We start from the raw sequence: 23,329 nt of genomic DNA on the forward strand, positions 1-23,329 counted from the left end.
ACCCAACAGGGATGACTTTAGCCAAAGTGCGCAGGGAAGGGGGAGATAGATCCTGTAGAGACCTCCTCCAGCAGATAGGCATGGCCCCTGGTGGTGGAATGGGAACACCCGCCCATCTCAAAGTTTTTAACCCGGAAATGTTCCTGTCCAAAGGAGTAACAGGGACAGAAAATGGAACAAAGAATGAAGGAAGGGCCAACCAGGGACCAGCCCACCTGGGATCTATCATGTCTGAAGACACCAAACCCAACACTGGTGCCATGGTCAAGAGGAGCTTCCTAAGGAAGCAACTGACCAATGCAGATGTGGATCCTTGGAGTCAACCATCAGATGGACCTGAGGGAACCTGGCTAGAGAGCTGGTGCAAGGTCTGGAGGAGTGGAGGGGACTGTAACCCTATTGGAAGAGCAACATAGGCTGGCCTGACCACCCAGTTCTCTCAGAGTCTAAACCACCAACCAAGGAGTGTACCATGTCTCCAGAAACATGTAGCAGAGGATGGCCTTACCTGACAGCAACGGGAAGGGAAGCCCTTGGTTCCAGGGAGGTTTGATGCCCCAGCATAAGGGGATCCTGGAGAGGTGGGGCAGTAGAGTGTGGGTGGATGGGAGAGCACCCTCATACAGGCAAAGGGCAGGGGGCAGGGGGAGGGGGAGGGGAAATGGGGACTGGTGGAGGGGTAACTGGGAAGTGGGATATCATATGAGATGTAAATGAATGGAATGATTAATAAAAATAAAATAAAATAAAAATAAAAAGAGAAGCAAGCAAGGAATCCAAAGGTATAAACATAGAAAGTGTTATAGAGCACACTCCCAATCAGATGGAGCCCACAATGCACACGGTTGGGTTCTGTATTCACATAGTAATGGTAGCCAAGGACCTGGCATCCTAACGTGTAGTTTCTCAAGAGCAAGTTCCTGGCCCACTCTACTTCTTCACATAGAATATTCTGTTATTAGGCATCCAGCACATGCTGGAACAGGCCAAGACACGAATGCTGGGAGGAATGAGACTGCAGCTGCTCTGGCTTTCTCTTGCCTTTCAGCAATGTTACCTCACTCACTCTGCCAGAGAAGCCAGTTTCTGAATGATCTCACTGAGTCATGAAGAACAGGCCCTGTCAAAACTGTTAAAAGTCAAGCTCTTCACCGAGCCAGAGATGGGAAACGTGAGCTATGCCAGTTGAGTTCAAGTTCCTACAAGCAGGTGGGACAAGAGTGGATGTTCTCAGACTGAACAAAGCCGTGACCGATTCTCACTTCCTATGTCCAGAATCAGGCCAAGAGTTGGAAGGTTCACTTCTCAATGCATCTTAGTGAAGAGCAAACGCAGGCCTCCCCTGAGGCGGTAGTCTGGGCATAGAGTCAAGGAAGAGAAGTACTACTACCTGATGATGCAAAGACTACAGCCACAATAAAGCAATAAGTAGTATTCAGGGAGCACGAACTCTGAACTGGATACTGTTAGATGACTTAACAGTATCTACTTAACAGTAGATGACATAACAACCTAACTCACCCCAGAAACTCTGAAGCCAGGGGGACCACCACCCCAACTGTACGGAAACACAAGATGGCCAGAAAAGTTGTAAGAGATGCTTGTAGGAGGGTGACAACCCCTTGAAAACTAAGTATCGATGTTCAAATGTATTCCCATCTTTGCTAGAATAGACCAAGTGGATCTCACTTCCTCATTATGAAGCACAGACTTACCCAAGAGACTTTTATGGCTACATTTAAATGAGCAATCCTAAAAGCCTCGGTAAGAGTTTTTAAAAAAAGAAACACTATTTTTGTAGCTCACAATGCATCCAGCTAAAGGGTGGTAGGAGAATTTGTGGGGAAAGTGGACCTCTAGGATCTTGAAAAAAGGGAATAGGGACAAACCAAGCAAACAACAGGAGTGTCCAGGGAAGAGCAGCCAGTGAACAGTGACATGTGGCCCCCGTGGACCTTAAACCAGAGCTCTGGAGCCACAGCGGACTCTGCACTACAGGTCACAGTAATTCAGCTCTGAATTGCTGTGTGCATTGGGCTTTGTATGTAGAAACCGTTCCATTCATTTCCTTTATTTTTCTTTAAATTATAGCACCAATTTGAGAAGAAAAGAGAGAAAGGAGAAAGCTCAGAGAGGAAAACGGAGATAACTTTTAAAATGGAAGGTTGGGAAAAGAGCATAGAGACTTTCAGTCAGGATCACCAAACCTAGCACATAGAGCACCAGTCCTGTACTTATATCAGACATCACTAATCAATAGATATCACGAATCGATCATAGAATGATTTCTAACTGTAGTCAGAGATTCAGAATCTTCAATAAATAAATATGTTATTCCAGGTATCATAAATGGTTTGTTTCAGAGCTCAGCAGCAAGAATGTGAGCTTTTTTTTCTATCAGTGACGAAATACATGCTTCTTTGTTTTAAGTATTGGCCCTAAGGTTCACTTCTAACACCATCTGAACGGGGCCATGAATCCACATCCACGCCCTAGTTGCACCTAGGCTCTTTCTCCAATGGGACCAGTTCCATCCTCAATGTGTTAATCAGCAGGTAAAAACAAGGACTTGCTCGTGTTCATAATGCCAAGAGGTGATGAGTCTGCTTCTATTACTACATAGCATAAAGTATCTCTTAGGAATGAGGAAATTCGGGGATCCAGATGCAGAGCTTAAGTCTCATGGCTAGGAATGACAGGTGATGGGGAACAGGTAGGAAGCAAACGACACAGGCAGTGAGAAAGGAGATGGCAGTGTGCTGAGTACAAAAGTCTCCTCTCCTTTTGAATGGGGAGACAAACTGTGATATGGTGACTTGCAGTCCCCTGTTGCTGTAAGTGCTTGGGTAACTCATTTCCTGTCTCTGAGCCTCAGGGTTCTCATATGGATATCATCATTTCATCATGTAAACCACCTCACAAGGCTTAAATGGGGCACGTGCAGCAAGTTTCCCCTTCTCTCAAGAGCCCTCAGATTTTGCATGGAGACAGCTTTGAAATGCCTTCATACGAGGGCTCCTAATAATCCCCAATCTACAGGATGCATGTGCTTCAGGCTGGTTCTCACAGACACCCTGCCCCTCCGGAAAAGTGATCCTGAGCCCAGAAACACAAATTTTAAAGCCACAGCTATATCAGGACAAAGGCAGCCACCCAAGGAGCCTAGCAGTGCTATATGAGCCATCTGCCTCTGGAACAACACTGGCCTGGCATTGTATGGCTTGCCTTTATGTATCCCACCACCACCACCAAAAATATTAATATTTAAGTGAGTTAGTTGGCAACATCCCTTCAGGATATTGGAAGCATGGAATGAAGAGATAATATGTGGAAAGTTCTTAGAGAATGTAAAGAATATGAACTATGCAGGCACTTGGAAACCATCCAATGGTCATATTAAGACTGATGGAGCAGGACTGTTGGGTGTGCCCTCTGTCCCTGGATACAGCCTTGTCTGTCCTTCGGTGTGCAGATGGGTGCACTGAACTCCTCACCATGGCCTCTCAATACCTTCTGCTACTCACAGGTCCAGATGCACGAGAATGCATCCCTTTACCAAGCAACAGCCAAGGCGTCCATGACTTTCCTCTGCCTGATTTGCTTTGGGGAAAACTTTGAGGTTTCAAAGCCTCCTGCCATCCCCATTACACACACGGTTTGTCTCCTGCTTATGGTTCAAGGTGAGAGCTCTCAGCTCTTCCTGCTGCTGTGTCTTTACTCAGCCACTGCCACAGACGCTAACCATCTGGAACTGTACACCCAATTAAACACTTTCTTTTATGACGTACCCTGATCGTCACCGCAATAAAAAAAAATAACTAATACAGTATTTCCAGGACTTCTTTTAGACTATTCCTGAAGGTTAATCATCATTTTAACTTTACCGGATTTGGAATCCATTAAGAGACACACCTCTGAGTGTGTCTATGAGTGTGTTTCTACAGAGGTTTCACTGAAGGGGGAAAAAAACCTAGCATTACTGTGCATGGTATGATCTCAGAGACTAGGGCTCCAGGATGAAGGAAAAGGGAGAAAGGCAGCTGGGTATCATCGTTCATCCTGACTGTAGATACCTCAGGAGCAGCTCACACTCCTGGGGCCACAGCAAGAACTCTCCTCACCAGCACCATCCTTGCCAGGATGGACCGTACCCCCAAACTGTGAGCAAAAACGAGTTCTTCCCTTCCTTGACCTGCTTTTGTCAGCTGTTCTGTCGCAGCACTGAGGAAAGTGACCGACACATCTCAAAAGAACAAACTATCTCTCATTAAGAACACCTATCTTCGGGGCTGGGGATTTAGCTCAGTGGTAGAGCGCTTACCTAGGAAGCGCAAGGCCCTGGGTTCGGTCCCCAGCTCCGAAAAAAGAACCAAAAAAAAAAAGAACACCTATCTTCCTTCCTTAAGGGAAATACCAGATGCTGAGAGATACACATTCTCTGCAACGAAAAGTAAATCAGACAGTTTAATTAGAAACTGGGAAGAAGAAACGGCCCTGCGTCAGATTTCATTACAGAAACTACGTTGGCTGAGAATGTTACCAAGTGCTTGCAGCATGTGTGCAAGCTGTCCAAACATAGAAAGAGGCATCCGCAGCGCCGCGCTAAAACAAACTAATAAAATAAAACTGCCCAACATTACACAAATACATCCATCCTTGTCAGGTTAGTTGTCAAAATAGATCACTCTTCTCTCTACAAGCCAGGTTGTTTTCGCAGGAACCCAGTCTCCAGTTTCATTATGATAGAAAGGAAAGAAAGCAACCCCAAACTCACAGGAAATTCTCTCCTGCTGGCCATCTTACAGGGTGGCAGAAGGCACTCTACCGGATGTTGGAAGAGAAATGACATCCATGATCTACACCGAACTGAACTCTGCTAATCTACTGGCAATAGCTGTATGAAGGTTGTAGGGTAAGCAGCACTTTCTGGTTTTATTAATGTTAATTAACATATGATTTCCCCAACCGCTTTCTGATTGGCTATGGGGCTGCTTCATTTCTGGAGGGGGAGGATCATTCTAGAGCTGTAAATCTGGTCAAAAGCCAATGGCTGGGAATATCATGAGCCTGGAGCAGGAGAAACCTACTTTTGTTTTGCTAAATGGTCATATTGCCAAAGTGCATTCTAAATAGTTGTGTTTGTATCCATAGATTTGTGAAGCTCTCAACTTTGGCCAGATGTGCTTCCCTTTATATGGGGTAGTGGTTAATGAGGAGACTCACACTGGTCAAAATGTCGAGTATAAGCGAGTCTGAGTGCTCAGCTGTGGATGGTCACCAATGTCAACCATCCAGAGCTCAGAACTTTGAAGAAGAGAAACTGAGAGGCTATGAGTGGGCAGAGAGCTGTGAAACTTGGACTTCTGCACATGCCATAGCTGTTGCACACATCAGCCCGCAGCAGCTGTGGGGTAACTGCACAGGATCAATGCACTTAAATGTTCTGCATGGATGAGGGAGAGCCCCTGCAGCCCTACCCTTACCAGAGTAGCTATTGGCAGTTGATAGCTGCTGGGAGAGAGTCCTTTTCCTTTGAGGGTGTGGCTTTTGGTAGAATTGCCTATGCCCCCCATGTGTAAATGGGCAGGTCTAACTGGGGATCAGAAGGTTAATCTACATTGTACAAAACTATAGAACTTGAGAGAGAGAGAGAGAGAGAGAGAGAGAGAGAGAGAGAGAGAGAGATTTCAACTTTGAGCAGCATCCCTCTGAGATATGAAAGTGGTAAAGATATCTTATAGGTTAAGAGAAGGGGCAGGGAAAGATGGGGTGCCCTTCATTTGCTGATCTTGATTCTCCTATAAAAGCAGAGCAGTCTCATCCTTAGGCTGGCAGCCCTCCAAAGTTTATCTTTGCTGCTCCTGAGACAAAACCATATGTCAGCCATGGCAGAAGCTGCAGGGATCTTGAGAACTGAGCAGTCACGTGGCTCCACAAGGTTGGAAGTAGTTCCAAGTACCTTGCTGCCACAGAGCAGGAAGAAAGCAAAGGGCAGAGTAAGTAGGAGCACAATCTCAGAGGCTAGCCCAGCCAGCTAACCCCTCCTAGGGTAACCTCAAGCTATCATTGCTTCTGAAGGGCAAGAGGGGTAGTTCTTGTTTTCATTTGGCTCGCCCTAGTGGAATACTGAAACTGCACTGGGGACCTCTCTCCAGGAGGTGTGTGAACAGTTGAACCTCCCCTTAAGACATTAAACAAAAAAAAAAAGGTGCCAAAGGTGTGACTGCCTCTTGCAAACACTGCAGCTGAACAACCAAGCACACCTACTGTTTACCCAGCTGTGCAGAACCAAGCAGTGTAAAAAGAAACCATGTATCTCCCCCCTCCCTCTCTCTTCCCCTCCCTCCCTCTCCTTCTCGTGTTTATAGTCAGGAGGGTAGGGCCAGAGCAAGGTATCAAATGTGCAATGATTAGCAGACACTGCATGCATCATAACTCATGAATGTCAAATATAGACAAGAGGTTACATTACAATATACTGTGTCTGAGGGAGAACCTTGAACCCAGGCTGTCTGGCTTCCTAAGCTGACTCCCCTGCCTCTTAGCTCAATCAGTGACCTTGAACATGTCATTCAACAAATACACATGCAGTCATGTGTACCAACTGGTCCTGTCTACCAACCACTGGTCTAAGAAATAGAAATAAATGAGAAGATAGGAAAAATGTCTACCCTAGAGCCAGGCAGTCTTCCTTGGTGTGGTGGAAAATGGTCAAAGCACCCATCCCATAGTCTTGCAAGATTAAATGAGATAACCTCAGCATTATACCTGGTACAAAACAAAAATGCAGTAACGTCAGCTTTTTCCAAGTGGTTAAGACAAAGAAGCAGCCAGCCTGGGCTATTGTGTAACTAGCTGTGAGTTCCAAACATCTAGAGGTCTCTGTGCTCTACTGAGTGGTATACGGGTGGTTAAAGGGGGCAGTGTCAGCTCACTGAGCCATGAGGCTAGCACTTTTACTAGATTCCATCAGTGACTGCAGAGCTACTTCTGCGTAAGTCAAACCCACCTCTTTCTCTTTGCTCAGTCCATGTCTCCGTTACACCTGTCATCCTGATCACCTTGTCCTCTCATCACACAAGCATGCAGCCTAGAGTCCCTGTCCCCGGAGTGGGTATATCAATGTCCTCTGGGATATGGGTTTGGTTTCATAGGGAAGTAAGAAACCCAGAAAAGTCTGAGGACAAAGCTGACTCTCACATTCCCTTTACTGGAATATACCTCTGGGGAGTCGGAGGCACTGTCTATGCTGATGACAGTGTCTTACTATGTATTTCTCACTTTCAAAGGCTCAAAAAACGAAGAGAAACTCAATTAGCAGAGCACAATCCCACTCAATCACTTACCTAACTTATCAGCCATTACCCCTGAGACAGAGATTGCTTTCTCTGGGATATTTTGGGCCCCTTGAACCTTTATATTTCAATAGCAACATGAAGAGACGGGTTAGGACTGTGACAGGAGAAAGTGGAATAAAGGGGTGGAGAATGTGACTGTTTTCAGGATAGCAATTAAGCATTAGGATCTACTATTAATGTAGGAAATTTTATGGAACTTTTTAGATTAAAAGAAAAGCATGCACAGAGACTTAAAATACTCTGCTCTTGGCTCATAAATTTGAGTTAAAGGTCCTTTCTGTTGGGATAGATGGTGGGGCTGCTTACTAATGGTTCCAGATTTTTCGAGGCTCAGGAGACAATGACACCTCCCTCTTTCTCTGGGGTTAGATGAAATCGAGTGCCTTCTTTAGCCACTGAAATGTGAGTGAAATCACTGTGATTCTTTGTCTGTTGGACCTACTTAAGAACCCAGGCTTGGTTCTCCATGTCCTTCTCCAACAGCTAAGAAGGCACTTGTTGACACTTCTTTGGCAAAACCCAGATTTCTGAGCCACCCTCTGAAGGACACCAAATGGCCTCCAGAATCACAATGGCCTTCACACAGGTGATAAACTTCTATATTGTTAAGCTATGATGGTTTCAGTCTTTTACTGAGCATAACCTGGCCTTTCCTAACCGATTCAGCCTTACTTACTATAAGACTCCAAGTAATCTACTCAACCTCTCAGAGTTTAGCTTTACCATTTATAAGTGGGAGTTAGAGCAGCTGGTTACACCATTTTTGTGAGGATTATGAGCTTCAGTGTATCTTCAGAGACTTATTAAACTGTAAATCACTTTTAAAATGAAGTAATTCAGTTTTGCATAGACTCTTGAAGTCCCTCCTACAGTCTAGGTACCATTTTAGAGCCAGACAGACATAAATAAGCAATGCCCCTAACCCTTCAGAAGCTTCACAGCTTTTGTACAAATCACTGTGCTTGTCCCCTGTGCATCAGGGGTGAAAATACAGTCATGAAAAGAACATAATTGAGGAGAAAAAAATAGACATAAGAGAAATCCCTCTCACCAGAGAATCAAAAGAACAGACGTGAACGGGCTCACCCTGTCTGCTTTCTTCAAGTCTACAAAAGAAGGAACAAACGGCTTAACAGCTGTCTACACACATGCAGCAGACCCTTTCAATTAGTCTTTGAACCCTAGTGTCTATTTTCACCTTGGTTTCATCACCCCCTTTTCTCACTATGTTTCTCTAACCTTTAACTCACTATGTTTCTCTAACCTGGACATCTCTGGCAAGCTCCTGAGGAGCACTTCTCATTCAGTAGGACACTGCCACCTGGATGTATTCAGAGAACCTTCAGCTCAACAAATCTGACTGAACTGTACATTTTGGCCTTGAAAGAAGAGTTCCTCTTTCTCCGTGTGCCCAGTCTATGGGGCTGGAAACCTCTATCATCCTTGATGATTCACTTTCCTTACCCCACGTGTCCAGGTCCTAAAGATGCCAACAGGAAGACATTCTGCTATCAGTGACTTCACATCTGTGCCTACCACCACCCACACTCCTACGCCATGGAAAAGGTGCAAATGTCCCACTTGAATCCATTCTACCTTCCTTCACAACGCTTCAATCTTCAGTCTTAGAACCTCGAAAAACTTCCCTTTTCCACATAAACCAACTCACACTCAACCAACTCTGCAAGCACTTTTGGAGTTTTCAAACTCACCCACCTCGAAATCACTAAGGTTGCAGACATGTGAGATCACTCCATGCCTGAAGAGCCTCGAGTTTCCGTGAGAGATTGTGGTGATCATGGAAACACATTTATTGGATCTCTGAGAGGACTTCCTGCAGTGAACATAGCTGGCAGTCTCAGCCCGGACTTCCACGAATGCCGAAGTCATGCTTTGCCTAGGCTAAATCCAGCAAGCCACTACAATTAGCCTATTCCTACCCAGGGTGGGCTTTTCTATAAGTACAGAGCTAACCCATTGCATCACTGGAACATCCATGAGAGGCACTAACTCAGCACTATCCACTAGTGTGGCCAGGACACTCAAGTAACAACCTTTCCTCATCTCTATTTCCACGGGACTCAGACCAGAACAGCATCTGGAGATCTCCTCTCCTTTACTCTTTACAGAACTATGCCAACTAATTTATTGCAATTTTAATGCCATCCTGGTGTCTGCCCCAGAATTTACTATAAGCAATCAGATAAATGTGGGATTCTGATTCGAGATGCTGAGTACTGAGTATTGAGTACTGAGTGCTGAGTACAGGGTAAGATGAACTGCAGAGTAGTACCTCAAAACAAACCCAAGTAAGGGGAGCTTTGGGATGTCAAACTAGGTCCATGCTGAGTCATAAAAAAGCATAAGGTTATTGTCACTTGCCTCTGTTTTCTGATAATATTTTCAACCTCAAAATTAACACACGTCTATATCCTGACATTTGAATTCCATACACCCTCAAAATTTCTTTATCACAGGTAAGATGGTGAAGGCAGCGACAAACAAAGTCCTATCATTCCACAGATGTAGTCCTAGTAGGATTACGGAAGTTGGAAGTGGGAGCTCAAACTGCTCCTTCTTCAGATAGGAGGCAGAGAGGTTCTCTGTGAGAGCCAAGTGGACCCTCCTGCTTTGGCATCTCCAAAAGGGCTTAATCTTTGTATCCAGACATTTTTGAAATTACTTAGAACAAAATATAATTGCAATCAAACTGAATAGCACAAGATGTTGACTTGATTCTTCTCTTATATGTGAGAAGAAGGTTAGAAGCCTGTTCTTTTTTTTGTTTAAAACCACTAGGAAGTCAAAGTCTTTGCTTAAAACCACTAATCGGGCTGCTTAGCATGACTTTTACCACATACCAGGTACACAGTGTTATCTGGCTTGGATTATTATTTCACAAAAGTTGTATGAGATTGAAGCAATGAGCGTGGTTGAAATATCTGCTTTCACATCAGCCTGGTCACCTCGCCAGCCCAGCTCCTGCCTGTCTCATGTCCTCTGGGCAGCTTGCTCCTCCCAGCCTGTATCTTTATCCCTCTGCTCTGGCACCTCCCAGAGAAGAAACAGATGTCCATTTTGGCTAGTCTGCTTGGTCACAGTAGGCATGCTGCTTCTCCTCTCACTCCTGGCATACCCAGGCATGATGTCAGGGAGCCCCAGGAGCCAAGTCAAGCCCTTCCTAGAAAAGATCAGCCCTCCACAGAGTCAGATATGATGTTGTCCCACCACCTCTGCCCAGAAAGTCCTTCTCAAATTCCACTCTGTCCCCTCCAGTGTCCTCAAATCCATATTCTTCCTCATTGATGTAAGCAAGTCCTGCCAGTGTTGCAACTCAAGGGCGTGACATTTATGACCAACCCCATGGCCAGCACTGCTCCCTTAGAGTAGTCCGGGTAACTGAGGTCAACAATAAATGGGAGATATTTGTATGCAGTGGAGGACACAAAGTTCCCAGTGTTTCAAGAACCTACATTCCTATATTCACTGTGGCTATATTCTTCCTTCCATCATCTAGAAAACTCTCTGCCATTACTCACCCAATCTTCCATTCTCTCCTCCACTCTCAAATCACCCATGCTAGCTTCCCATCTCTTCCAAAATATGGTGGTTTGAATAGGTTTGGCTCCCATAGACTCACATGTTTGAATGCTTGGCCCATGGGGAATGACACTATTAGGAGGTGTGGCCTTGTTGGAGTAGGTGTGGTCTTGTTGGAGGAAGTTCATCACTGTGGGGTTGGGCTTTGAAGTTTTCTATGGTCAGGCTCAGACCAGTTGGGAAGAGACCCTCCTCCCTGCTGCCTCTGGAAGACAACCTCCTCTGGCTTCCATCAAATCAAGATGTAGAATTCTTGGCTCCTCCAGCACAATGTCATATTTTCCACCATGATGGTAATGGACTGAACCTCTGAAACTGTAAGCCAGCCCCAATTAAATGTTTCACTTTATAAGAGTTGCCTTGGTCATGGTGTCTCTTCATAGTATAAAACCCTAACTAACATATTCTGTAACCCCAAAATGCTTTGCACTTGTGTTCTAATCAGATTCTTTGGTCAATGTTTGGGATGAAAGGTCACATCAGAAAGTAGATATCGGTGTACCCTCAGGATGAACATTCAAAAGAGTGAGAGAAACAGGGCTGGGCAAAGACAGAAGCTGAACTGAGAGACCATCACAGAGTCACATAAGCCCTATTTGAGCCTATACAGAACTTTGGAACAGTTCAGACCAAGAATAAGTACAGAACAGCCGGTCCAAGGTCTCTCAAGTTGAGACACAAGAACCAGACCTTTGCGTATTGCTTCAGTTGCAAACTGTACTAGGGGAAGGGATCATCCACCAGTGCAACTTTCACAGAGTCATCTAAGAGCCCCAGCATCCAGCATGCCTAGCAACTGGAAGACTGCATGTCTGGTCATCACTAGGGTTCTACAGGGAAGCTCTACATATCTATTCTCACTTGCTACACTATAGTGTTTGGGTTTTAATATTTCTCACGCAACAAATATTTATTAAAATTAAAAATTCCTGAAGATACATCAACAGGAAAGCCTGTGCTTTACTTCTGCAAACAGACACCATGACCAAAGCAACTCTTATAAGGACATTATCATCAAGGCAGGAACATGGCAGCATCTAGGCAGGCATGATGGAGAAGGAGCTGAGAGTTCTCTGTCATCAACTGAAGATTGCTAGCAGAATACTTGCTTCTAGGCAGGTAGGACAAGCATCCTAAGGCCCATGCCCATAGTGACACACCTACTCCAACAAGGTCACATTTCCTAATAGTGCCAATTCCTGGGCCAAGCATATACAAACTATCCCAAGGTTCAAAATCACTTGAGAAATCTACAGGATCATGTAGGTGAGAGGCAGACTTCTCTAACAAGTGTTACTAAATATTGTAGATTCTGTTTGTAGGAAAGTACAAAATAAGGAAACCCAGACTAAGAAAGCCAGACAGTCTTATCTGCCTGGTCTTGAGTAGTATAGAAAATGTCAAGTGTCTCTAAGTCAGGGAGAGATGAAGAAGAGCCATCTTTCCAGGGTTCTAGGAAGAAGCTGAGCTGAACCAATACACTATCATCTCATGGTCTGTGTTCAGAGATGACGTACCCACCCACTTGGCAAAGGGCAGAGGAAAGCCAGGGAATACATAGAATATTCCAGAATTAAGAAATATTTTACTTCATACACACACACACACACGCACACGCACACACACACACACACACACACACACACACACACACACACACACACACACGTCAGCCTCAGAACTCAGAGCTGCATAATCCTGGATTTCAATGACAATGACTTGTTCCACCCTTAACTGCCATTTATCTGGGCCAATAAGCCCCACTGCCTGTGAATGAGCAAATATGGTAGGCTTCATCAACAGTCTTGATTTCTTACCTAATAAAAAGTAAAACAAAAAAATTTTAAGGAGAAATTGACAGTATAAATAATTTAGGCTTATATCCACAGGGAGCAAATTTGGAGCCTGGTTACTATGGAAATAATTCTTCTCTAACAACCTGTCCTGTCTATGGAGAATGGTTTCCTTGGGACAGGAATTAATGTCTGGCATGATGCCAGTAGCCAAGGAATGTCACCTTGGTGGTAATAAGAGTATAGTGCTCTTGACTGGCTTGCAAGGTTGAGAATTGGCAGTACTCAGATATGAATTAAATGGAACAAACCTGGGCTGTGTGTCAGCAGTCAGATTGCTTCCCAGCACTGTACTAGCAAAAGAGGTGCATTACTTAATTCCCGAAGAAAGAGAAAACTAAGCTTGTGCAGGTGGGGGTAGGGGGCAGGGGTAATATGTGTTCTACCCAACCTTCAAAGCTGAGGAGAATCCAGTATACAGCCTCTTGGCAGTGGCTTGCCAGCTTAGACAGAAGGTTGGCCAAAAGCTTGGCTTCACACATAGTGGGAGAAGCTGTTTCCCAGATTTTTGGCTTTAATGACAAGCTAGCCTTTTCCCTTCACTGACCGGTGTTCTCATGCCTGTATTTTGGATTTTAACTGGAAGAGGAACTTCCTAGATCTAAATTATTCCCCTTGGCTCAAACTAAATCAAAGCCAGGACTATGAGAACTACTTGTTTAAATGTTCCTGATAGCATCCAACTATCTAGAGAAATATGGATAGAAAGACTATACCCTGTGCCACTGGATTGTCAGCAGAAAAATAATAAGCATGTTGATAATTATTAAATTAAAATTAGTCATCTATTCCAGACCTTATGCTAAGATACCATGTCATTGTCTTTCCTGGGCCCATTGTGTCTTTCTGGACTCTTGGTTATAGTACTAAATCCTGTCTTAAATAAGCACTGAAATCTTGGAATAAATTACTCAACCTGTCTGAATTTTTCAATTCCATCACTGATAAGAGCATCTTACAATAATTTAAGTAATTTTCCATTCTAAAGTATCATGTCAGTGATAAGGGATGGTCTACTGCTATGCGTGAGTACTTGGTAAATGAAGTAATGAATAGCTGAGTGATTGACCGAATAGATGTATTAATAAGTGGAATCTCGGTCACTTGAGAGGAATATCTCCCCTCAACATCTATTTGCAATCAAGTTTCTGTCAAAAAAAATTAGCCTTAAAGCCCTAAGGCATCTATTATATAAAATGAATCAACTTCTCTCTATCTATCTCTGATGGCATTATGTATGCACTAACCTTGAGAGAATCAGGAAGACCACTCAAGGAGTGCTCTACATCCTACAGTTGAGTTGACAGGGGCTATAGGACTTTTGAATAGCCAACCAACTTCAGCAGCCAAAATTCACAGTGTCCAAGGATGTTCTAATACTCTCCCTTAGCAAGTCCTACACAAGCTGTATGATCTAGAGACTGTTTCCTCCCACCCTCAGCTCTGTGATAGTATTATATTATATAATATCCAGTATGGCATCCTGTAGCAAGAGACTCTTTTTTTTTCTTTTTTTCGGAGCTGGGGACCGAACCCAGGGCCTTGTGCTTGCTAGGCAAGCGCTCTACCACTGAGCTAAATCCCCAACCCCAGCAAGAGACTCTTATGCTGGCCACCATATCATGATAGGATCATGTAACCAGCACTGAAGACCACACCACGGAAGTGACAGCAGTCCATGTTGAATATTAGCAAGAAACAGAGACCTCAGTCCTACCACTGCAAAGCATTGAATTTTACCAAGTACCATGTGTGGGTACAGTTATGGTCCTACCCTATGCCAGCTAAATTTTCACTTTCTCTGAATATAATCTTAAGCAACATAGATCTTCTTAGGATTCTACAAAATATCACTTTGGATCAGTGGCCTAGTAATGGAAATGGATGGGAAATATATGGCAACTGTCTTGAATCTTGTAGAAAACAAATCTAAAACCTAAAGGACCACCACATTGGGAAAGTTTTCAGGAGTATGATAGATAGCATCCTACATATGCTACCAGTCAAAAAAGAAATATAATTGTCAAAACATCTCCTCTGGGGTCTGAGAAAGGCTATTCTCACAACTCAGAAAAGTTATATGTGGTAACCCATTGTCACTGTGAGGAATTCCAGAAGCAACTTCTTAAATATTAGTACAGATGGACCATAAAACCACAGACATCAAACAGTGGTGCAGCTAGAGACTTGCATCATGAGCTAGGATCTTACCATAAGATAAGTTGAGACAAATTTAATCTGGCAAGTGGTAGAAGCAACATGATGCTAATGAGGTTTGAGAGCACAAGCTTCTGGTCCAGATCCTCAGCACCGACCCACAACAAGGTCGGGGAGAAAAGGAAAATAAAGGTTTTCTTAAGACCAGTGGTGGAACGGAAAAAGACAAAGTGCGGCCTACGTGAATTGCCCCCTCTTGTACATCAAAGACTGATGAAAAGAAGTTTCCCTGTGAGGCAGATTTCTATTCTGTATTAATAGAGGAGCATCCCAGGGCAAGAATATGGACAGTAGCCAAAGGCTTGTTCATCTCTTTGCTTAGGATCTTTGAAATATCAATAGAAGATTTATCACAACAGAAGTGAAAATATTGGTAATAGTGGGAGAAATAAAAAATGTGTTCAGTCCATTCCCTGAGGCTGCTCAAGCTACAACCATTGCCACAGAATCAAGCTGCCATCCAGAAAGACCAATGGTGAGTTTCCTGTATGGTTCCCTACTTCAAGATCATGAGCCAGCCACTTTTGACATACAGATTACAATGGATCCCTTTCTATAAGAAGAAGAAAGAATAATATGAAGGAAATCAACACATAGTCCATGTGTAGGTTACCACCACAGCTGAGAGACTCTTGGCCAGGACCACTATCCCAAAGGCTTACAAAATATTAATAAGATCACATTCCTCTTATCCAAGAGACTCTACAGCAAAGAGGTGAGGCAATGGACAGACAGCTCTAGGTCCTCTTGTTCTAATTCATACCATATGTAATGGTTTGTATATGCTTGGCTCAGAGAGTAACACTATTTGGAGATGTGGCCCTGTTGGAGTGGGTGTGTCACTGTGGATGTGGGCTTTAAGATCCTCATCGTAACTTCCCGGAAGCCAGTATTCTGCTAGTAGCCTTCAGATGAAGATGTAGAACACTAAGCTCCTTCTGCACCAAGCCTGACTGGATGCTGCCATGCTCCCACCTTGATGACAATGGACTGAATCTCTGAACCGGTAAGCCATCCCCAATTAAATGATGTTCTTATAAGAGTTGCCTTGGTCATGATGTCTGTTCATAGCAGTAAAAGCCTAACTAAGACACCACGTGACCCAGAAATAATTTAACAGAACAAAAGGAAGGTGCAGTTAAGTGATGATTCTTTTCTGGTAAAGTATCACCTCCAGGACACTATATTTTCTAAGTCAATGATCATTTCCTTGCTTCTCTTATTAGTATAGTAAGTATATTATATGAGCCCAAGAACAAAGCAGTGCTATAAGGCATTGCTCTACTTGTAATCACTCTCTATGGTACACTCACTGTAAATTTAAAAGAATTTATAATTTATTTAAAAGTGGATCACAGAAAGAACAAAATGTCAGTAGATGCTATTCTGTAATGTCCAGACACCCCTTTGGGACTCAGTTAATTATTACTTGTCTTCCAGAAGAATTGACTGCTGATAGTTCATAGATACCCTCCTTTCTGAGTACTGCCCACCCTAGTCATATGCTCTCTAAGAGTCAGTCTGTATTCAGTAAATCAGTCCCATGAATCTAGGTCAAACTTCCTGATGAAATTCTCCAGGAAATTTGAACTATTCTGTTTCCCAATGCTTATATTTTCAATTGGCCATTCATTTCCTCAAATCTTTAGAGATAATGTTAAAGCATATATTCTCAAATAAAACTCTTGCATAGGAATTTCCAAGTCAAAGTCTATTCCCAGGAAATACATCCTAAGACATGTGGTGAAGAAACAAGAAAGAGATGGGAAAAGGAATGTTTCTAATGAAGGATACCCTAATTTAAGTGGGTTACAGCTATAAACACCTAAATTCAAAGCTCCTAGGTATACCTTGAAAGACTGTATATTATGCAGCTCAGAAAAGATTCCAGACAGGGGTATCTATGATATTTACTCAGTGGAATTAACATTCTCTTTGTCTTACAATTGTGCCTGGGAATTCCTGCCTCCCTGGTCCTCAATACATGAGCAGAGCAAGTTCTCTAAATGGGAAAGCACACACAAACAGCCAGCATCACCAACATTTTCCCTTCTGATCACAGGAAACTGTCCACACAAGCCTTTAACAATCCTTTAGCTCAGAGTTTTGAATGGAACAGACACATTATCTGATAATCCTAACTGCTAATAGTTGGTGGCAGATATATTTCTCAACATTATTATGAGCATTAATTAAACGTTTGTACATCACAATTATGAGTACAAAATTTGGAGGAGACAACAAATGTTATTACAATTTCTCTTGTAGTTCAAGTCTAAATTCATCTCTCCTTCCCCAAGGAAACTAGACATAACGGGATTGTTTTATAATGTCTCTAGATATTGGGAAGAATAAACCCCTTCAGAACAATGGCTGAGTACACCTCTAAACTGAACAAGTGCAATCTCAACATGAAAAAATGGACTAGCGATCTAGACTTGGCCTTGGACAAACCACTTAGCCTTACTAAATATCCTCATATCCTCTCTCTGACATGATAATAGTTAAAACAATGATTTTTTCTACCTCACCATGGTTAATATTTTATTACATATGAAAAATGTTCACTTTCTGCTCTTACCCTAATCTTCCCAATCATTTTTTTTTTGTTCTTTTTTTCGGAGCTGGGGACCGAACCCAGGGCTTCCCAATCATTTTAAAGGGGACTTCTTTGCAAAATTATGGGTAGAACTCCAATATTTATGTTCCCCAATCAAAGTGGAATGTATTACCTGAGTGGAAATAATGAACAAAGAAAGATGGTACTGTACTAGTAAGGGTAGAGTCGTGTTATAGCTCAGTGGTAGGGTGCTTACCCAGCATGAAGGTGGTCCTGAGTTCAAGCCTCAGCACTATCAGAAAGAAACACTGATGAGGTTAGTACTATACAAGGATAACAATTAGAGACCAGGACGTCAAAGATTTAGCATTCCAGAGGTCTATATTTTCCTCGCAGTATAACATATGCTGAGCATTAACAGCAACAAAGCTGATGACTTGGTCCCTCTTTAGCCCTGGTGCCCACTATCAGCTAAGTTATGTTGGGAAATGGGGAGAAGAGGGAGGGAGACATAGAGTGGGATGTGCGGAGTTGTCTCAAAGCTCCCACTGAGGAAGAATGGAATATTGAAGAAAGCTCAATTTTTGGAGTCAGATAAATCTGGCTTGGAATCTGTGTTCTATTACCAACTAGTGGTATGAATTTAGCCAAGGTAAAGCCTAATACTTCTTATCTATTAAAGGAATAGAAGTGACATTTAAGAGTTTTTGCCAAAGGCACAATAAATAACTTATTCCTCAGGCTTCCAGATTATCTCTACGATGAAGAGAACTAACTAGTACCATTTAACGTTACCAAACTATAAAGAGTTGCCAATGGCAACAGTTGTTGTTTGGCCTGGGTAGACCTTAACCACATATTAGGGTCAAATGATAAATGAACTCAGGAGTCCAAGTCTGATAGCAATCAGGAAGGATTTGAATCCTTATGGTATGAAAAGTTCACTGAGTATTCTCACTGTGGCTTCTTTCTCTATAAGAGAAGTAGATGCCTGTTTTCTTCCCAGTACAGGGAGTGGTGACAATGACCGACCTGGTAATTCAACAACCATGTGTGTCCTTATCACTAAACTCACAGAGCAGCCTTTTGCTTCCTAGTGGCTCACAAAAATTCTTCTTATTTTGCTAGTTTGAGTTAGTTGCTTTTAAAACCAAAAGGATAGGTGGAACAAGTCCACTGGAAGCTTAGAATTGGTTTTCTGAGAGTGATTACCAAATCAAGGCTTCAAGAAGGAATAGAATTTAATAACAGAACTTGCTGTCTCCATACATGCTTCAGTCCCCAATGGTATATAAAAGGATACATATCAGACACAAAAAGGCAATAAATTTCTAATAGTTTCATCTCAAATGCAATGTGTTAATCTTTTAAATGTTAAAATGCCTGTGTAGCTATTTCTGCCTGATTGAATCATTGCTTCTTGGAAAGTAAACCAAACTGACTAGGCTCAGGAAAGAAGATTCACAAGTCTCCTTTTCCACACTATATAAACGGAAATGACCACTGCACTACCTGATAGTTCCAAGCGGTACGTGGGAGACCAGGGATGCAGCTTTTATGAGTCATCTCTCAGCTGGTATGGGCTTGTCCATGATGGTCTGCCTTTAGTCGCCCATGCATTTGCATGTAACCTCAGTGAATACACTGGTTCACTAATCTCAACCTGAGCGAGCTCATAGCTTTAGTCTGCCACTAGTGCCCTATTGACCTGAAGAGACGTTTGTTCTCATCTCCCTAGAAAAGGCACACAACAGTCTGCTGTGTACTAAGCTTAATACTGGTTTCTACTGCAGACTCCCTTTTCTTCCTTCTTTCCTTATGGCATTTACTCTGTAGACCTTTACAAACATAACTGAGACACTGTGTGAGAGGCATGTGCTGCTCTGTCTGCTCTGGGCCTAGCACCCTGACTTTGATAGTAAGCTGGGTCCATCCAGTCCAAATAACTCTTTCTGTCCAACTTCAGAACTTGAACTGTATCAAGACAACAATTTAACAAGGTTAAGTTCCCTGTGCCTATGAACTAAACTAGTACGATATTTATGAACAGCTAATAATTTTCAAAACAATACTGCGAATAAGTTGGGGGAATACAAACTCTAAAATAATTAACAAAACCATGAGAGGTACAAGTTCTTATAACAGGGATTATGGCTTCCATCCCAGCATCTGGGTCATTCCAAGAGTTTTACATATTCTGAAGAGATACTTTAAAATTCTGCCCCCTCAAGTTCTCAAGTCAATATAATTGGTGATGGGCATAAGCAGATATAATATATATATATATGCTAAATTATTAGCAAATAGATATATAGGTATATATAAATGATATACACATATATATTTACCTATTTACCCCTTTATATAAGTAGATATACAGATAGATATGTGAATGATTTGTGTGCAATACATGCACACAAAGTGTTATGAAAGCATCTCTCTTACAAATATTATGGTTATCTACACCATAGAAAGAACAACAATATCAACCAATCAGACCCCCGCAGAGTTCCCAGAGACTAAATCACCAACCAAAGAGTATGCATGGAGGGACCCATGGCTCCACCTGCACATGTAGCAGAGGATGGCATTGTCAGACATCAATAGGAGGGGAAGCCCTTGGTCCTATGAAAGTTCATTTCCCCAATGTAGTATGCCAGGGTGTTGAGGCAGGAGTGGGTGGGTGGGAGTGGGAGCATCCTCATAGAAGCAGGGAGACGGGGATGGGAGAGGGGATAAAGAGGATAACATTTGAAATGTAAATACATAGACTATCCAAGAAAAATAAAACAAAAGAATATTGTGATTGTCTAACAACTGCGACCCACAATGCAGCATTTCCTTTTACGTACCCAACTTAAACAGCACTTGGCCTCACTTCTGAGCAGTCTGCACTTTGCAAGACTGTATCATAGCAACATCCGTCCAGAGAACTTCCAAGAGTGCCAAAGCATCCTTCCAGGAGGCTATGGTTAGTCTAGCGGCAAGACGAAACCAGGAGTGAGGGGGAAGCAAGGTTCCGTGATCTAAGGCTAGATCGTAGCCACAAGCTGGATGTAGCACAGATTGAATTCAATTAACAAAGCCTTCTGAACAGCTGCTGAGTGCCACGCTCAGAGCCACTGTGCAGGGACCAATCTCCAGTGTCCTACTGGAGACTCAGAATGGTACTTCTCCAGAGAGGGAAGCACTTGTTAAAATAGCATCCCTCAGTCTAGACAAACCCTTGATCCTCTTTGTTATGGCCCTCACACATACACCGCTGTTGTGGATTCTCCCACTGCTCACTGAGAAAGACCATGATAGAAATCAGTAAGGAGGGCCAGGAGGAGGGATGTGTACTTGTCAGGGGCCCGCTGAGTCAGCTAGACTCTTCCTAGCTCCGAGTCTGAGAGGCAGCCTCCCTCCTTCCTCCTCCGGAGAGGCACAGCCTCTGTGCCACTTTACTGGCTACAGAAACCAATTAGCATTTTGCACACCGCAGCATCCTGAACTGTGGATCTCACTCGTCCCTTCAGCAAAATAGCAGGTGGAAGTGGAATGGATCTGAATGCAAAGGACAGTTATGTAATTTACCTAAGTCCCAGTCCACCTGACTCCGCTAGTCTGCGTCTTCCCTTTCACCCTGGCAAGCTGGCACAGCCTAGCGATTAATCACATGCAGGACATGTTGGCACCTGACGATGCTTTCTTCACAGGCTGGAAGCTGTGCCACGGCTCCCAACAAAATCCTTTTTGCTTCTCACTGCGACATGAAGGGGCCTGAGATGACGGCGCGGAATTAATTATAACCAAAAAGTCACTCTTATTTTAGACATCTGATCTAAAATTTTTCAGGACCCCTGTCCCTCCAGGTAGCAGGAAGAAGCAGGAACTTACCAGCTAACGCATCTGTAGCTTTTCCAGCTTAATGGAACTACCTTCAAGCTACGTTGCTAGGCGCTAAGTGCCCAGTCCTTCAGGGTTTCTCCTGCCTAGGTAAGAGGACAGCTTTCATCTCCTGGTAGCTGGTGACATGACCTCCTTAGGGGTGAGGAGAGTGTTTCCTGAGAGGCAGGTGCATTTGTACAGTCCTGGAACCCAGAGAGACCCTTCCTATCCTTTGTGGGAAACAAGTTGGCACTCAGCCGAAGCCTGTCTTGATCCAGACCTCTGCTAATCCAGCAGCTAATGCAGGCTCCAGATCTCCTCCACGGAATTAAACTCCTAGGCTGTCATAACAAGTTATCAAAAACTGCCTGGCTTAAAAATAACAGAATTTGTGTTCTCTCACTATTCTGGAAGCCAAACGTCAAAAGTATCCGCACCACCACACTGCCTTCTAGGCTCTAGAGAATATTCCTTTCTTGCTTCTACCACCTTAGGAAAGCTCCTGGCCTTGCAGGCTTGGCACAGCGTCACTCCAGCGCCTGCGCCCTCTTCACAGTCATCTCCCTGTGTCTCTGAGCCACCAATCGTTCGGTCCTGCTTCTATTAAAAAGATGGCCCATTGGCTTCAGGCCATGCCTAAATTCATGTTGATTTCCTTTGGAAACAAATGCTCATTTACACCCATACAGTCCCTACTTCCACATAATGTCACAGGATTAGGGGCTTAGAACTTAGACATTGGAGAGCGCTGCTATATCCATTACAGTCTGTAAGGGTCAGCTGGGAGTTATTGGGCCCCTTATCTCTCTTCCTCTGTTCTTAGATTGCCAAGCACCAAGCATTCTGCCAGAGCACATGATGGCACGACAGCACCACCCTCCACTGTTTCACCCCCAATTGTTCAGGCATGGCAGTGTGGCTGAATTTCTCTGTACCTACCAGGAAGCTTAGACAAGAGACGTTCTCCTAAAAAAAAAAAAAAATGACTAAACAAAAATCGCTGGTATATCTAACAAGCCCACCAACTCCATTCTCCTCTATTTTCCCTTCAGTTGTTTTTCTTTTCTATATAACAGGCCATCTCATTTCCTTCAAAGTAGTGGAGTGGATGTTAATGACATCAAAATCAGAAAGCTTGAGGTAGGACTTCACTTCTGACACTGATGTAGTCTTAGACTATGCACTGCTCCCAAGTAGAACACTTTAATGTCACACAGTAACCATGAGAACCACTTGCCTGGACCTTCAGTCGATGACAAGGCTTTCTCTTCCCACCAAGGATTCCCACACACAAACGAATCTCACCTAGACATAGCTGTGATGCCCCATCTAAGATACAAGCCATCCCCATGTCCCACCTATAAATACAAACAGTGAGGTACCCACCAGTATCTTGGCCCACCTCACCTCTCAGTCCTGTCAGCCACACACTGAGCAGTTCCGTGATAAACACTGGGCCATGCTCTTTAAGTTGATGAGCATCCTCTGGCAGCCATCCAGAGTTAATCCCACCACGGTGACATGATGGGTCGCCACGGTTCCTCATGAGTCCCGTTGTCATAGAGACAGAGTGTCCATGCTCCCTAGGCAATCTCCGATGAAACCACACCACCCACACTTTATCTTATCCCACCCCCTTTGAACAGACCCCTCTAGAGGCCAGGCTCTCAGCAACGAATCCCCCTTCAATTCCACCTCTTCCCTGCACACCCCAGACATCAGCTCCCTGTTCCACAGGCCTCTCAAGCACGAGTAATAGTTTTCCCCTCCATAACCCCGAGCCTCATGGTATGGAGTTGGGACAGAGATATTTGCTCTTCTGTAATTGTTTCTCCCAAGTCATTTCTCCTTCATGCCTCATTGTGCAACAA

General features: G+C 43.6%; 1 protein-coding gene across 40 annotated transcripts in view; it reads right to left on the bottom strand.

Moving 5' to 3' along the window:
* The window catches only part of LOC148004800 (uncharacterized), a 95,580-nt gene that overhangs the window by 62,905 nt on the left and 9,346 nt on the right, over positions 1-23,329 (bottom strand). For 7 of the 40 annotated variants that reach the window (XR_015625543.1, XR_015625552.1, XR_015625553.1 and 4 more), the window contains exon 1: positions 22,866-23,010. The exons of 23 other annotated variants lie outside the window; for them this stretch is intronic. The gene's annotated coding sequence lies outside the window, so the exon portion shown is untranslated. Of the gene's footprint in view, positions 1-4,774; positions 4,908-22,865; positions 23,011-23,329 lie in introns of those variants that run through there. 10 more of the 40 variants (XR_015625532.1, XR_015625529.1, XM_087559768.1 and 7 more) reach the window with 7 other exon arrangements.

Source organism: Rattus norvegicus, chromosome 7 (genome assembly GCF_021556685.1).
Source record: "Rattus norvegicus strain SHRSP/BbbUtx chromosome 7, alternate assembly SHRSP_T2T, whole genome shotgun sequence".
In the NCBI taxonomy this organism is placed as follows: Eukaryota; Metazoa; Chordata; class Mammalia; order Rodentia; family Muridae; genus Rattus; species Rattus norvegicus.